Source organism: Trichoplusia ni, chromosome 12 (assembly GCF_003590095.1).
Source record: "Trichoplusia ni isolate ovarian cell line Hi5 chromosome 12, tn1, whole genome shotgun sequence".
Classification (NCBI taxonomy): domain Eukaryota; kingdom Metazoa; phylum Arthropoda; class Insecta; order Lepidoptera; family Noctuidae; genus Trichoplusia; species Trichoplusia ni.
In genome coordinates this window covers 12,483,542-12,499,530 of record NC_039489.1, presented here as the reverse complement: position 1 = coordinate 12,499,530, position 15,989 = coordinate 12,483,542, and the positions used below count along the sequence as shown (strand labels likewise).

Genomic DNA, 15,989 nt, shown 5'->3' with positions numbered 1-15,989 from the left:
TTTATCACTGTCTGTTTCTTTGTTCAATATTCATACGATCGTGAATTCTATTTCGCATGCTTTGTGGGTCTTATAATTAAACATAGCGTGATTATATTATATAATTTAAGGTCTCATAGTAGATTATCTGGCGCCACAATAAAGTTCTGGCTTCAAGTCTTTTGAGTCACGGGTCCTGTCAAGTCGTAATTTGAATTTGTCAGGAAACAATGGAAAGATAGCGCCATAAGCAATCGCTTACACAGACTTAGTACATTAATGATAAGCTTATCGCTTAGGATTTTTGATAAATTATAAAAAAAATCGTAAAACATGCTCAAAATCAAATACTTCACAAACAATGCGAGCCCAAAATAAGATATCCTGATTCAGGCTTGCAGTTTTCAAAGTAAGATCACATTTTCTGTGACGTCTTCAGAAACGCCATCTAGCGAGTTACGCATAAACCAACGAATTTGCACACCGACTTGGTAGTGAATGAATGTTTAGACGCCAAAGAAATGTGGTTCAAAAGCAAACGTATCGACCTATTTGCATGTAATGTTTGATCATGAATAATTACAGATGGCATGCTATTGTATAATTCACAGCAATTTGCAACAGTTTTAGCTCCTTTGGCGCACTCCTGGTCTGTTTTATAAAAGACAGGGGTAGATACCCCATCACATTTTAGATGAAACTTCTCTGCGTTTTGGACCTTTGTCTATGTGCACGCCTTTAAAAAGGACCAGGCCTCTTGCCTTGAGGTTAGGTATACCTTGAAATAAAGAAGATACAAATAATAATTAATTGAAATTTCATTATCAGCCTAGCTTTTGCCCAACTATGCTGGGATCGGCTTCCAATGTAACACGGAGGCAGTCGTTATGACATATATGGTCACCCATCCAATGACCGGCCGTACCAAGCGTTGCTTAACCTCTAATTGATCAACTTGTACAGATGTGGTTTAGCCACGGGCTCTCTAGTCAGCTCTTCTTGAAAATAGAACATTGCGCCCAATACACAGCTTGGTTAAAAGTTACAGTAACTCACCCCATTTCCCATAGGCATTATCATATCATAGTTAGCATAATCCGCTGATGGTTATTGTGTTTGAGAGAACCTACCTGCCTTCGCAAGTGCTATCGCCATTTCGGGCGTTCAACGGTGATTAGGTATATCTTGACTTATAAAAGTGTAAAGTCCAAGTCTAGAACTTCTTATTTTCATTTGGTTACGTGGCCTTTCAACAGGCTGTTTTTATAAAAAAGAAAAACATATTATGGTGAATTTCAGACAGTAAATTTGTTGGTGCACCAATAAATTTCTGGGTTATCTACAATCAAATTATTTGTCTCATCTTGCCTATTCGTACGGGACCCTCCTAAGGTCCTCGAGCTCGATTCACCCATGACCGGTTATTTTAAAAGTGGAAGACACTGGACCACCGACAAGAAATAGGTAGAGGTTTAATAATATTATTAAAAATAGTTTAGTACCTAGTCAGTGATAACTTCTTTCTGAAAAAAAAGAATGCAACATAAACAGCATCTTAAACTTCACCCGACATTTACTCCTACATCCGCATCCCACGTAACGAAACGGAATATTCTCGAATTTGTAAAAACGTGCAGCTAATGTTCACTGGGCCATTCTGTACAGTGAAATGTTGCATTCGCTGCCGCTCCGCCGCTCAATCAGGCACAGTGGGCGACGATAATTGGACATTAATTAACAGAATACATTGTTTGTCACAATATCATTCATCTGTATTTGCTCCAATAGGCCCGCTACTAAATTACCTTTGGCACGTCCGCTCTGAAATTTCAAAGGAAGTTTTCATTGCAATTCATTCAATTGTTTTTTTTTGTTTGTTATTTTTTTAATGTTGGGTTGGGATTTTTTTTAACTGCTACTTTTGTGGATTTAAGTATTAGAACTATTATATAATGAGACGGTTCTTTCGGGTGAATATTTGTCGGTGGGTTGATTTAAAAAAGCAAGGAAGAGACTGGTATTTTTTTTAGGTTATATAGGGTAAAGTACCTTTAGTCGTACCAGCGCTTAAGTCGTACCACGTCGATATCTGCGCACCCGTCATGAAAAGGTGGCATCTAGCAGTGCAATATGGTTCTACTCAGTACCACGGGTAAACAGCAACACGCGGCGGGTTGCCGGAATTCGCGATCAAAAAATAATGAAAAAGTAAGTTTTTTGCACAGTTTTCACAAATTTTTTTACGTCATTCATAAGCAATTTCACAAAACATTGTGTTGAAACGAATATTTTTTTGATTCATGTCTGTTTTTATAGTGTTTTCTGGTTGATATGAGCTAGGTTAAATGGTAAACGGTTTCTAGGTTATGTTTTTAATTTTAGTTTTAAACTTTGTACACCCCGCTGCCTAACTCGTACCTGCATAAACTTCTTAATTCGTACCGGTACGACTTAGGTGTTACAGAGATATTTTTTGCTAATTTATTTTTTTTCCTTTAGGTGATCAATATGGCAAAGAAAATTTTTAACTCTTGGAAGCAAGATGACATAGATGAACACAAAAAGAAACACAATTCACAAATAAAAAAAGAAAGATAGACAGAAAATCTAACAAAGATAAGAAACTAGATGCTAAAGAAAATTGGTTGTGCAAACTAACAAAACTAAACAAGATCGCAAAGAAAATATGACCCTATGTATTAAATGCAAAGGATGGGTACATGATTTATGTGCAGATCTCGAAATTAAAACTAAAAATTACATTTGTGATATATACATTTAAAAAATGATAGTTTTATTTCCCAAAGGTACTCATTATTACGAAACTACTACTAACGTTTTTTTATTGTTATATTTATAAGTAACACTGAAACTGGTCTCGTAGCATATAAGTCTACGCAGTTTTTTAATTGTCCTTAGAATTCCAGTTGGAAATATATATGTTTACTCTAAGTACGACTTAGGCCATGGGTGGTACGATTAAGGCAACCGGTTGCCTAAGTCGTACCGAAGGAAGGTTTTTGTAAAACCTATAAAAAACATTTTATTGAAAGTTTTTTATATGTCTTATTAGGCTTTGTTGATTCGTTAATAAATGAAGTATTTATATATGCAAAGATTTTTCTTTTATTTATATTACAATAGAAATTATAGCTATTTTCCTTGAACTGGTACGACTAAGGCGACCTTACCCTACAGATAAGAAAGAAACAAAGTTATTTATTGGAGTATGGAACAGTGTAGGTGTTAAAGAAGGTTCAGAATAATAATGACGTCCTTCATCATCATCATCTTAGCCTATAGCAGTCCACTGCTGGACATAGGCCTCTCCAGCGCGATGGGTTCATTGCCACCTGCATGATGCATCCAACGAAAAAATGACGTCCTTATAATCTACAATATTTAGTAAACAAATTGATAAGTCAACAGATTAGGTTGCTACAATAGCTAAGCCAAATGGGGCTAAAAATCGCAGGTGAAAAAAAACTAAGTACGTAAATAAATAAAAATTAACGGTTTTCATTCACTTAATTGTTATTTAGTAGATCTTAGAACCTCTGCAGGACATTTTTTGTTTTTAGAGTTGATTTTCTTTTCCTTGATGCACCTAAATATTTAATTATATTCTCTAATAGGATAATGGATTCGTTTTAGGAAGACAAGGAGTCGGCCATGAACTAAAATTTAGGAATTAATTCGAAAAGTGTCCACTTACCTACAACCTAATTGGTAAGCTAGACGAATTGAAAACCATCGTCTTTTAGAAAATGAAAATTGTGATTATTTTCCAATGTAATGTAACATTGGGAAAGTTTTGGAGGAAGTTTCTGAATTAAACTTTTGTTTGTTTTAAACCTTTTACGTGATATTTTGTTAACTTTTAGTTAATACCAAATTATCACCTCTCTAGTCCAAAACTGCTCTCTACTGGGTACCTACCAAATTATAACTGCAGAACTACATGGAAACCTTTTAGTTCCTTTGTTTAGATTTAATATTCAGATTTTATGCTAGCACGTGTATGCAGAAACAGGGGTCGCAATACGGAATCATTTAAGCAAAACCGGTATTATCGGCATTTGCTCCAGACCAATACCGATATACCGGTATTTTCGATATTTCCAGGATTAAGCGAAAGTTAGCAAATTAAGTAAAGTGAAGTTAGTTTCCTAGGAGGAATAGTAAAGTAAGAACACCGAAAATACTGAACTTCTCGGTTTTTGTGAAAATAATACCGTATTAATTGGACTTAATTTGTATTCTGGTATTTTCGAAATACTGTATCTTTTTTTGCGACCCCTATGCTGAAAGTCAATGCTCAATACTTTGTTTGCAGTACACATGAATAAAGGTCTAAACAATAAATGGGTAACAATTCATATCATCATCTCAAAGTACAAAGTGCTCAAAGACTCCCAGACTTGCATTCGTGGATCAAGCAAATGATAGTCCTAAGCGGGGTTCCGCGACACGTCGCGCTTTGCGGGACGAACAATTAACGTGATTTCCAAAACACGTATTAACTCATCGTTACATCTGGTCACCCATCCACGGGCCGACCGTAACACGACTCGGTTAACCTTGCGTAGTAATGTATCAACTTGTGTAGTTGTAGTTTAGTCAGACACGTTACTTATTGTATACGTGACTTTAAAACATATTTTACCTTCTTTCTCTGCGATCACATCAAGACTCGTTTTCCCACAAGTGATTCCCATCACTCGAGTTACGCAACGTTTCCTCCTAAATGTTATTTTCACATTATTTCGAGATCACTGTTTATTTTGAAAACATATTGTGGGATCCATTGATCGTTATTAGTTGATTGTATCAATGGCGTAGGTTGTGTACCTACAGTTTTGCTGTACACGTTGGTTAAATACATTATTATTAATAACATCCGTCAATTAGTAGGTATAACTAGCAAATTACTCCTAAAACACCGCTATTTTTTGTGTGAAACACGTGTATTGAAGCGTCACGTGGCGGACGGTAGGATTTTCGTGGTGACCAATTGACTATTCGTACAGCTGCTTAATCAATCCAAAGCCTCTATGCCTATTGATGAGGACTTTGGCATATCAATTAAATATTATTGTTATTTGACAGTTTTTATTTTATATTTGACAATTAGATATTTACAAATAAAATGTAACTTGTGACGAGGACTTCGTTCGTCCTAGGGAAGGCGAAGGGAAGCCAGACTTTTGCCAGCTTAAACTACCGAAATGATTCTTCGGGCAAAACGAGAACGCTTCCGCCAAATACCGATTTGATATCATAATGTAACTGAATTAACCTATAAAATCGATAAAATGTACAGAATATCAACATTAAAACATCGGAAGCCATTGTTCCCGTTATTTTCGCACCCGTCTGCGGTTCGGCGTTACTCCAGTGGGGTAAGATTGCTTTGGCCTCCATTCAGCGCCGTATTGACTGTAACCAAACTGAATTCCAATTGTATTGAACGGTATTTTCAATAAAGGTATCAATTATTAATGAACGCTAACGTTATACGGTTTTAGTTATAGTTTATGAAGGTACGATTTTAATGAAAACATATTTTATGATGTTATGACTGAGTTAATTATAATTCAAAAACAATAGAACGGCACTTTTTATAGTTCTGTTTTTGCTGCTATGAAATGAATATTGAAGTGAATAGACTTTTTTGAACTTATCGTCTTCTTTGATTACGATTGTCTTTTACCGTTTTTAGGGGGTGATATTTTTTACATTTTAAAACGCACTTGCAAGCGGATAGACAGCGTTGTCGTAGTCACCCTAGGAGATTCAAAATTGAACTTACTCTTGACGTAGTGATATTTAACACTAAGCTGTCACTGCTAGATTCTACTACTGCTTTATTTTTATACACTTATCGTTATATGAAAAACGTTTAATGCTTCCCCATATGGGCAGATGCCTGGCTGATATTCTTACTTCTTAAATAGGTACTGTCAATCTATCTGTGTTACTGTCAAGAGGAATTTAAATACATCGAAGTCTGCTGTCGGGTACTTGCATTGCCGCGTATTTTATACGTAGAATATGAGACATAATTCTTCAAAATCCATTTTTATAACGCTGATAAGTACAATCCACACCAAAACTGCGTACAATACAGTACGTATGCCAAATTATCAGATTCTGACGTATATAGTTATCTGTTAATACTCACCTTCTGATCATAGAAGTGGGACGTATATCCGCTACGTCACGGATGCATCACTCTAGTAGGTATATCCCACTCCGAAAAACTGGTGGGTGGCACACGTCATCGCTGAAATATCATGAATTTTATTTTTATTTCCAGACTCTCGTGGCAAAGTAGGATTTGTAAAAAAATGGATTCCTCTCCTATTTTATGAATCGTTAGAGTTCTGAATCGAAGTTATTGCTATAAAACAAACCGGTCAAGTGCGAGACAGACTAGTAACACTGAGGGTTCTCTAGAAATAGACTAATCGAAAATAAATAATAGAAGGCACCAAATCAAAATTTATTTCAACAGTTTATTTTACTTTTCATGTTTATTATTTAACTAACATATTTACTAACTAAATTATGTAACTTGGCTGCAGAGCCCGGTGATGAACAGCGGGGCATTGGTAAATAGGGTTCAACTTTTCCTTTGAGCACGGAACCCTTAAAAAATAGGTTTTTATATGTTTCATGTTTTATATTATATCTTCACTAGAAAGAGATGAAGAATACACAGATAGATAGCTCCATCTCTCTCAACCTAAAACAGTCGAAGTAACTCTTCAGGTAACAATAGTAAGACGATCTTGTCAGTAATTACTGTAGCCATTGACACAGGAATTAATTGTGACTCTACAAATAGTCCCGGAGTCCGACAGTGTTTGTACTGGATTGTGATTGCAACATAGGTACTGGCTCCTAGACTACCAGGTAAATATCTTGGGACGTCAGGACTTGAAGATGTAGGACCGATATTGTTTTACTTTTGTTTGACTGTGTTTGATTTAAAACTAGTCTGTCTACATTTGTTTTTTTAGTATTCCGTAGCCAAAGGTTAAACAAACACCAGTCAAAGTGCAAGTCAGCCTCACGATAAAAAGGGTTCCGTAGAAATATGCTGAACAAAAACAAAACTTGATCGCGTATCAAATTTATTACCGCACCAAGCATTGCTTAACTAAACTTTGTTTAAAAAATTAACATAGTGGAGCAACTAAACGGTAACCACATTTCATAGAACCGTCACATTCAAGAAAAAATCGCTTGTTCTCAAGACAATTGTAAATTACTTTCATGTTCATTGCAACAGTTGTTCCAAAGTCGCTTGTACAACATCTCGTGAAGATAGCACATTTATTATAAATTATGCAAAACTTTAAACAGTAATTAATCATATGTAACAATCTCAGCATATTGCTTTGGTTACAAAAAGACGTGACTGAGATATTATATCAGGAAAATCTTTACATTCTTACCTTTAAAACAAACGGTCGTTTCAGGGTTGCCATATAAATTAATATCGAAATTAAATGTTTGCGTCGGATTTTAGGTAAAAATAAATTGTATCGAGAATATTAACTGCCACGAGGTTGATAATTTATATGTTTATATTTTTATTAAAAAAGGGTTTCAGGAAATTGAGAATTCGCCGCTTCAGTAATCAAGCTAGAACGCTTATCGTATTCGTATGAAAGTATTGTTATTTGTATGGAGGAAGGTGGTCGGTGAGAAATAATTATATTGGAATTTGTAATCGCCATTCCATAGTTAGCAAGCATGGTGATATATTCTTAAATCGTCCTTGAAAGACATCGTCTCCAAAGAGGCCTGTAGGTACCTAGCAGTGGGGCATTTATAGACAGGTAATATTATTATCCCTCCCCTCCTCACTTCCCCCATACCGTGGATGTTTAAGATACTCTATGCGCTATATACTCTATACCAGCCCAGGTTTGGATCAATGTGATAATGAATTGAAGACCATAATGTTAGAGTTCTTGAGATACTAAGAACAAGACGAGTGAAAGGATTTTTTTATTATGCTTTATCGTCTGATCTATTTTAAAATTTAATTTAGCATTAATGGCCAATGCCGTATTAAATTTTTGTTCAATAAAAACGTGTTATTCAAATCTCCATAATAATTGTAACTTTACCTTAGCTAATAGACGAAAATACTCTTTTTGGCTCTGATAAGCAAAGGTACAATAATCACATTTAAAACGTACCTACATCCAACCACATATCAGTGGTAGCACACATTGACGGCGCTCAACTTTAAGCCTAGATTAATTTTGGAAAGTCCCAGCAACCAATGACAAGCGGTTCCCCATTCATTGCTTTCGTGTTTTTGCCGAAATCTGCAGATTTAACCAAATTTGGTATAGTTGACTCACTTAGTCTTGGATTTCATGGGACTTTTTAACTATTAGGCAGGATTTCAGTTTCAAAAGCCTGAAGCTGGAAGGAGTTGGGAATGCTGGACGCACTGTCATGGCCAACATGAGACTAAATATTCGTATGCTGACAGGCAGAATATGGGCACATTTATATATAAACCCACGAATCGCAAAGAATTTGTAATATGAAAAAATCGAACAAAAAAAAACTTAACAAGTTCCTATTTATAGAGAAACTAGCTGACCAAGTAAACATCGTTTTGCCTTGGTGAAATAGATGTTAAGTATCCTATTCGCAGACCTACCGAATGTGTACACAGAATTTCTTAAGAATCGGTCGAGTCGTTTTGCAGCAGTTCCATTTCGTTCTGTACCGTGAGTACCGTGACACGAGAATTTTATATATTAGAAGTGGCAACCCTACATTTTTATGTACCTGTCTTATAATAAATCTTAAGAAAACAAGTATTTGCTCCGTGATTCAACTATAAGTAACACTTAAAACTGGAGAAAGTCTTCATAAGATTCGTGGTAACATGTTCCATAAGGCCAGGGCCATAGATATGTTTTGCTATGTATTGCCGCGCACCGACTGAATGCGGGAGATGTGGCACGGCGGCTCAGGTTTAGTCATTAAGACCTCTTCCTCCCCCGAGGAGTTGAGTATTCAAAAGATTCCCCCACCTAACAAAAATAAAGAAAAGGTAGATGACCAATGAAAAGCATAAAATAAACTTTTTATAAGGGAAACCGATCTGTGGATGTGTGGAAACCTTTTTTTTTTTTTGTTAAGGCGGGGAATCCTCATGGACACCCACTCCCTCGGGGGAGGAAATGGGTAGTGTCAGACTTTTACTGACTAAACCTGAACCGCCGTGCTACGTCATCCTCGTTTTTGTGTCGGTTTATGGCAATGCGTTGCAATCCTTCATACGGATCTGTGGAAACCTGGGTCAGAAGACAGCTTACCTAAGTACTCTTGTCCAAGCGCTTACACTGTCGCATCGATCAAGTAAATGAGCTGTCATAATGTAAAATGTATGGAAATGACATTTCGTATCGAGTCACGTGATTTTGTCCTGTCATCACCATATATTCCAGAGCTGTCTATTGAAGTCAACGATTGTAGGAATGTCAAGACTAGAGGGACTGACGGTCACGTGACTGGTCGAAAGGAATGTCATTCTGATATATATGAAGTTTACTATTCGTTTTCTATTATAATATGATGTAAGTCAGTTATAATGTAATGTTATAAAGTTGTAAGAACCTTGAGTTTTCATGACACAATGCAATAACTAAACTGGTCAAGTTTGAGTCAGACTTGTGATATAGAGGGTTCCGTCCAAATAAGCGATAGATCTTTCGGTTGGGGTTATAATAAATTTCGTATATCGGTTGTTGGTCAAATTTATTTGTGTGTACCATCCTCACTTTTTTGTCATCTATCAAAAATATATGACCTATGCTTAGTTTAATCTCGCTCACGTGTTGTATTTATCGTTATAGCGTTAACAGAAGTGAATTATCCGTCAATATTTGAACTGTCTAGCGAACACATTTAATGAGGTACAAGCCTGATGACGGACGATCGGACAAACTGACGGACGGACTGTGGAGCCTCATTGACGGGGTTCCTTTTTTACCCTTTTAGTACGAAACCCTAAAAACACCAGTCAACAAATTAACATTGTTTTACCCATTTCATATGAATTACGTAACTACGCGAATATGCAGAGCGACAAGCATGTTATTACTACACCCTACATGTTTAAAAATAGCGATAAACTATTCATCAGTCAAAAGCGGTGTTTTTCGCGGAAGCTCCGAAACTTTTAGATAAACATGTTCTGCGCGCCAAAACTGACAACAGGCAACTGTGCAGACGATGTTTTTTTTATTTTGACTTTGTTTATGACTTTCATACTTTATATTTAGATGCCACATATTATATGCAATTTGATATTACACTTATGAAAACACATTTTATCCTTACCAAAGTTGAGACCTAAAAACAAAGATATTATAATTGTTAATAACAAAGCTATAGCAACAAAGTATAACAACTCTCGCTTAACTGAGTGTTTCGTACAAATAGGCTAATGATAAAAAAGAAAATATGACCGTAACAACTTTTCTTCTTCTTGCTATATTTTTGGGTATTATATACTAACAGAAATACATAATCAGTTAAATTTCAAGTGTCTAGTCTATCATGGTTCATAAGCCTGGGGATAGGCAGACGGAAAGCGATGCCTCAGTAATATTGTTTAGTTTTTACAATTTGGGTATTCAACTACGGAACTTCTAAAAGCTAATGACAGATCCAGACTAGATTCATTCGGACTAGATGCAGGACTTTAAAAAAGATCAGCCGGAGTTGAGCAGAGTATGCGCGAGCGATCCCGTGACTCTGGCTAAAGCAGTAGAAGGGGCCCGGGGTGGTGTTAGTCGGTGGAAGTCCGACATATCCCCGCGATGTGTCCTCGACGTAGGTTGAAGTCATTAGGTTTTTAACCCGGAAAAAAACACTTTATAGAAGATAGGCTACGCATTTCTCACAAATTCAAAATATTTAAGAGGAAGTAGCAAGTCATCTACAAGATGATAGACCCCTTTTATATTATGACCTATAGAAAACTGAGAATATTGTGAAATTACACTTTCATATCTAACAAACAGGTTCCACGTGAACAGTTTCTAACCAGAAAATTACCATTTAGACAAAGTTACTGTTTTACTTCTACGAAAAATATATTAGTTTTCATTTGTCTTTCATGATTTATTTTCGCGTACGAGAAACAGTTATGTTTTTGTTTAGTTTTAAAAATAGGCGTACCAACTGAAACTTGAAAATAATTGATAATTTAAACTTTTTTTGACGCCACATAGGGCTGTGGCCACTTTTGCTGGCAGAGATCGCTTAAGAAATAAACAGCCCTTGTACGTCTCATTTGTATTTTTGTTTTTTTTTATTACTATTTTGAGAATTTTTGAGTGAACATGATTATTAAAAGATATTAGATATGGAAATAAACTTTTGGCAAGTGTTAAAGTCAGTATCGAATTTAACTAAATTAGCTAAAAATTTATTCCGAATATAATGGTCAAGTTAATTTTACTAATTTGTGAATTATTCATTTTGCAATTCAATCCTCGCACGAAATAAACCTAAAATTTCTCGCAAATATTTTTAGTTTCTACAAAATGTGTTTTACGTCCTAGAAACCATTGCCATGAAATGCTTTTATGACTAAATATTAAATGTCAATAACTATTCATGAATGCATTTTATAACAAGAAATTCATATTTATAAATACAAGTGGGAGTTGCAAGGTACCTACATATGAGTAAGAACCTACTTAAATATTACATCTCTGCCTACCTACCTACGCATGAATGACGTTACTAACACATTAATTGAGCAAGACATACTGTGTATCCGTTTATAGTATCCAAAAAGCATAATAAATCGGTACTTTCATCATTATCTATGCGTTGTCAAATCTAATACGAGTGTTTAGCGTAAAAGGATCGCTAGTAATTCACATAATTATCTAACGATAATGATAATTTTTCCAATAATTCGAAAGCATTTCAAAAGTGTCAACATGAAAAACCTATTAAAGTTTTTTAAGTGTTTCCCCTTTCACGTGATTGGTGGGTGGTGTTTTACGGAGGCGTACGGCGGCTGTGATTGGTCGGTTGTGAGCGTAAGTAGCGGAGTTTTCGCGCGCTTTCCATCAGTTGAGGCTAACTTTCCCGCGCGTTGCACCACTGTGCTAAAGTACGAATCAAAGTTATGAGTGTTTAACGAAAATTCCTGTTCAATACTTGTTTCTGCTGCTGTTGATAAAGGTACGTGATTTTTTTAATTTTATTTTTTTTGGTTTTATTTTAAAACGTTTTTTATACGTTAAAAAGAAAAAAATATATTCATACGAAATTAAAATTACCGCGGGTACTTTTTGTGCTAGGATTTTAATTTTGAAATGTTGATGCCATTTACGGTCAAAATTTCAATAAAAAAAATTAAGTTTCCAAGCCAAGCTACTAAAGATACCTAGGTATCCGTTTTTATCGATTCGAAAACAAAACTTCAGATTTTTTTAGATTATTAAAAATATATCATGCTGTACATAATGTTTAGACGATGACAATTTTTTTTATTGAAAAAAGTAGATATATTTAACTACATACAAAAACCATTTATTGAAATAACAAGAGAAACGAATATGAACTTCTAAAAATGATGATGCATGCTAGTTTTTAATGGATGTTTCATTACGTGTCCGATATTTTATGATAGATAATAAAAGTATGTGTCAGTTTAATCGTGATTTAGTTTAATATTAAAAGAAACCGGTCATTATTTAACTATATCTGTACGATTTATTAAATTGATAAATGGAGGTCACGTTTCTTTGTAAAAGTTGACAAAAATAGTTTAGAACAGTTAATTGTAAGACTCAGTAGGCATAGTCGATAGATTGATTTTGAGGAAGATTAATGTTCATATTTAATTGAATTGTCGCCTTCGGTTTTATTGAAAAGTATTCTCTACAATGGTATTAAAACTAGGCTGTTATATCAACCGAATAGAACAGAACCGAATAAACTGGCGGTACCAGCATTCAATTGTTTAAACAAGTTTTTTTCGACTTAAGGACTAAGATGTGCGTCGCGTTGGTACTTTTTTATAGGAATGATAATTTGGAACCATGTGGCTAGAGTCACTAGGTCTGTAACGATGAATTCTGAAGTGACTTTTCAAGAAAGTGGCTATAAAAAAATTGTTTTTTTGAAACATTACATTTTCTAACGAATTCCTTTATAGACTTCAGGTAACATCATTTAATTGTTAAAAAGAGCCTTAACGAGGAAGCCATAAGGAGTTACGGATGCATCGTGTCTTTGGCTTGTTAAACATTTTTACCCAATCTTTACATCGCGGAAAAGAGGAATATATTGTTTACAAGGGTTAAGGCAAATCAGATAAAATATAAGAAAGTGAATATCAAGTCACGTAACTTATTGAAACCAAGAGAAATTTCCATACATTCGGAGCAATTTAGATCATCTTTTTGCTTATAGAAATTCTCTTAAAATTTCCGGGCTCTGGAAAAATATTTCCACATTTTCGAAATGATTAAGGATTGGGATTGATGGAAGGATTTTGGGCAGGTTTTACCCAACAGTGGGAAGGCATATGCTGGAGAAAAGATATAGAGCTAATTTTTGTATTTCAATCGTGATAACGCAGAGGAACTGGGCCCTATTCTGCTAAAATGACACTTTTCCTATTCTCTTAAGCATTTTACCTACACAATAATTGAAACTTTTGTATGACACGGTACACTTAAGGTCAATACAATGAATTTACAATTATTGTGTTGGCATAATGCTTTAAGAATAGGAATAATTTCAAATTTAATCCAATTGCCATTAATTTATCGGTCATTGTAATTTACAGAATCGGGGCCCAGATAGTTTACTTTATCAAATGCTAGCTGTTGCCCGCGACTACGTCCCCGTGGGTAGAAGATATAAGTTATGTTTTATACCTGCCCTGTTTTTTTTCACATTTTCCATTGTATCTTCGCTCCTATTAGTCGCAGCGTGATGGTTTATAGCCTAAAGCCTTCCTCGATGAATGGTCTATTCAACACAAAAAGAATTTTTCAATTTGGACCAGTAGTTCCTGAGTTTAGCGCGTTCAAACAAACAAACTCTTCAGCTTTATATATTAGTATAGATACGACTAAGGAAATTAGTATGAAAACTTGCACAATACATTACCATATTACGTTGTTAATAAAATTACCATACTGATTGGTTGAGATATATTTTAAATCCTTCAACGTAAGATGCAGTGATTAAAATTCTGAATATATTATAACGAAGTAATTTCGCATGCGTTTGTAAATTATCTTGAAACGTACGGGTATATAGGTTAATAATACATTTTGAATGGAATACTTTATTCTTTTGTTTTAATTTCATTTTTCTTAGTAGTCCAGGATCAATGGTACATGATTGTAGTTGTACCATTATTTTAATCTTTATTAATATTTAAGGGGTTTTTATAAGCATGGAACATTTTTGTACTTGGATATTATCAAGCTAATTCTAATTTTAAGGAGCTGGATTTTGATAAACGCCCAAGAATTACCTTCCTATGTAGATAATAATTTGCAATAGTATTTGTCGTACATTTTGAGGATAAATATTTTTGCAAATTATTTAGTAAATTATCTCGGGTATTAAAGACACAAAAACCAATTAGTAATTCATGTTTGAGGATCATTAAATTGTTTTTTTTTTCCTTGAGCTTCTGTTACCTACCACAAATAAGAGTTTCTTACAAAAAATCTTGAACATCGCATCAAATTGAACTTGCCTACAAGAAATTAGCTAGTTAGTATAAAAATTCAAATGCAAAAATGGCCCATGGATCCTAGACTATACAGATTTGATAGTTAATTTTAACAGAGTAACCCATTCAATTTTTTGCCGTTTCTTCTCCTTAACCATCTAATCTAACATTTTTAGACCAGCCGGAAACAAAACATTTTTTTCATTAGATTTTGATAAAATTGCAATAGATTTGTGTTCTATCACGATCTTTGGCAACTCGCGACGCTTCTTTTCGGCTAATGATTGGCTTCTATTGAGTCCGATACTAGTCCCAAATCAACCACCAGTGATTAATACCATAAGTGTCAGCCCTGTCGCCTTCATTCAGACCCATTGTTATATTACTCAAGAGAATAGCTTTCTTATAATTATTGGACAAAAGTTAGACCTTAGATAGCTCATTCCGTACCATGCTAGTAAAAAATAGACTATTATTATTATTTTATTTATAGTTTACCGTACTTAAGTTCTGCTGCCGTACCTAATTACCTAGGATCCTTTGACATGAAACCATGTGTTCTAGGAGTCTATTGTAAACCGTTTTAAGAATACAACTTAAACTTTAATATTTTCTTCGTTTTCTATTCCACATTTTTTTTCCAATAATCAAATTACAGGAGAGTTTCTCATCGCGTATATAAGACGCCTCTTTGTGTTTTTACCAGTAATATAATTTCCGTTTTGTTCCCTATCAGCCTATAAAACAGGATGACGTCATTATTCATGTCACGATACCTGGGATCTGTACAAGTAGGCCATAGAAAAATAAATCAGTAGGGTACTAGTTCCTTCGGATAGTACACAACTCAAAAATAAATCAACAGTTTTTTTTCTATGAAGGAATAAAAATGCAATGGAAATTGCTTTTTCTGCATTACTACATTCAAAAATAAGTCATAATTAAAGATCCCTGTCCTTTCAAATCGGTGTTAAAAAAAAGTGTTTTTAATAAAAAAATAACAATTTGTTATTAAAAGATCTCACACAAAATGGCGGCGTCGCCTAATAAGTTGAAAATAAAATCGTATGCTGATTGGAAAGCCAATTTTCAAAGCAAATAAACGCATTTAGCTAGAAGGCACCAGAGGACTTTAATTATACTGGACAGGGCGGCTAAAAAGTAGGAAAAAAGCGTTAATGGAAGCCAGGATTGTGCCTATAACGTGAAAGATTATGAGTAAAGTATTAGTTACCTATAGGTATCA

The 15,989-nt window shown here is 34.7% G+C and overlaps 1 protein-coding gene and 1 long non-coding RNA gene across 3 annotated transcripts in view; both read left to right on the top strand.

Annotated features, from left to right (window-relative positions):
• The first annotated feature begins 2,010 nt into the window (after positions 1 to 2,010).
• Positions 2,011 to 3,095, top strand: LOC113499628. The gene is made up of 2 exons (XR_003401121.1): positions 2,011 to 2,187; positions 2,479 to 3,095. It is a non-coding gene; the product is annotated as an uncharacterized LOC113499628 (long non-coding RNA).
• Positions 3,096 to 12,053: 8,958 nt separating this feature from the next.
• Positions 12,054 to 15,989, top strand: part of LOC113499272 (tachykinins) — a 62,236-nt gene continuing 58,300 nt past the window's right edge. Inside the window, exon 1 of one of the 2 annotated variants that reach the window (XM_026879682.1) lies at positions 12,054 to 12,225. The gene's annotated coding sequence lies outside the window, so the exon portion shown is untranslated. The remainder of the gene's footprint in view (positions 12,226 to 15,989) is intronic. The other variant, XM_026879685.1, reaches the window with a different exon arrangement.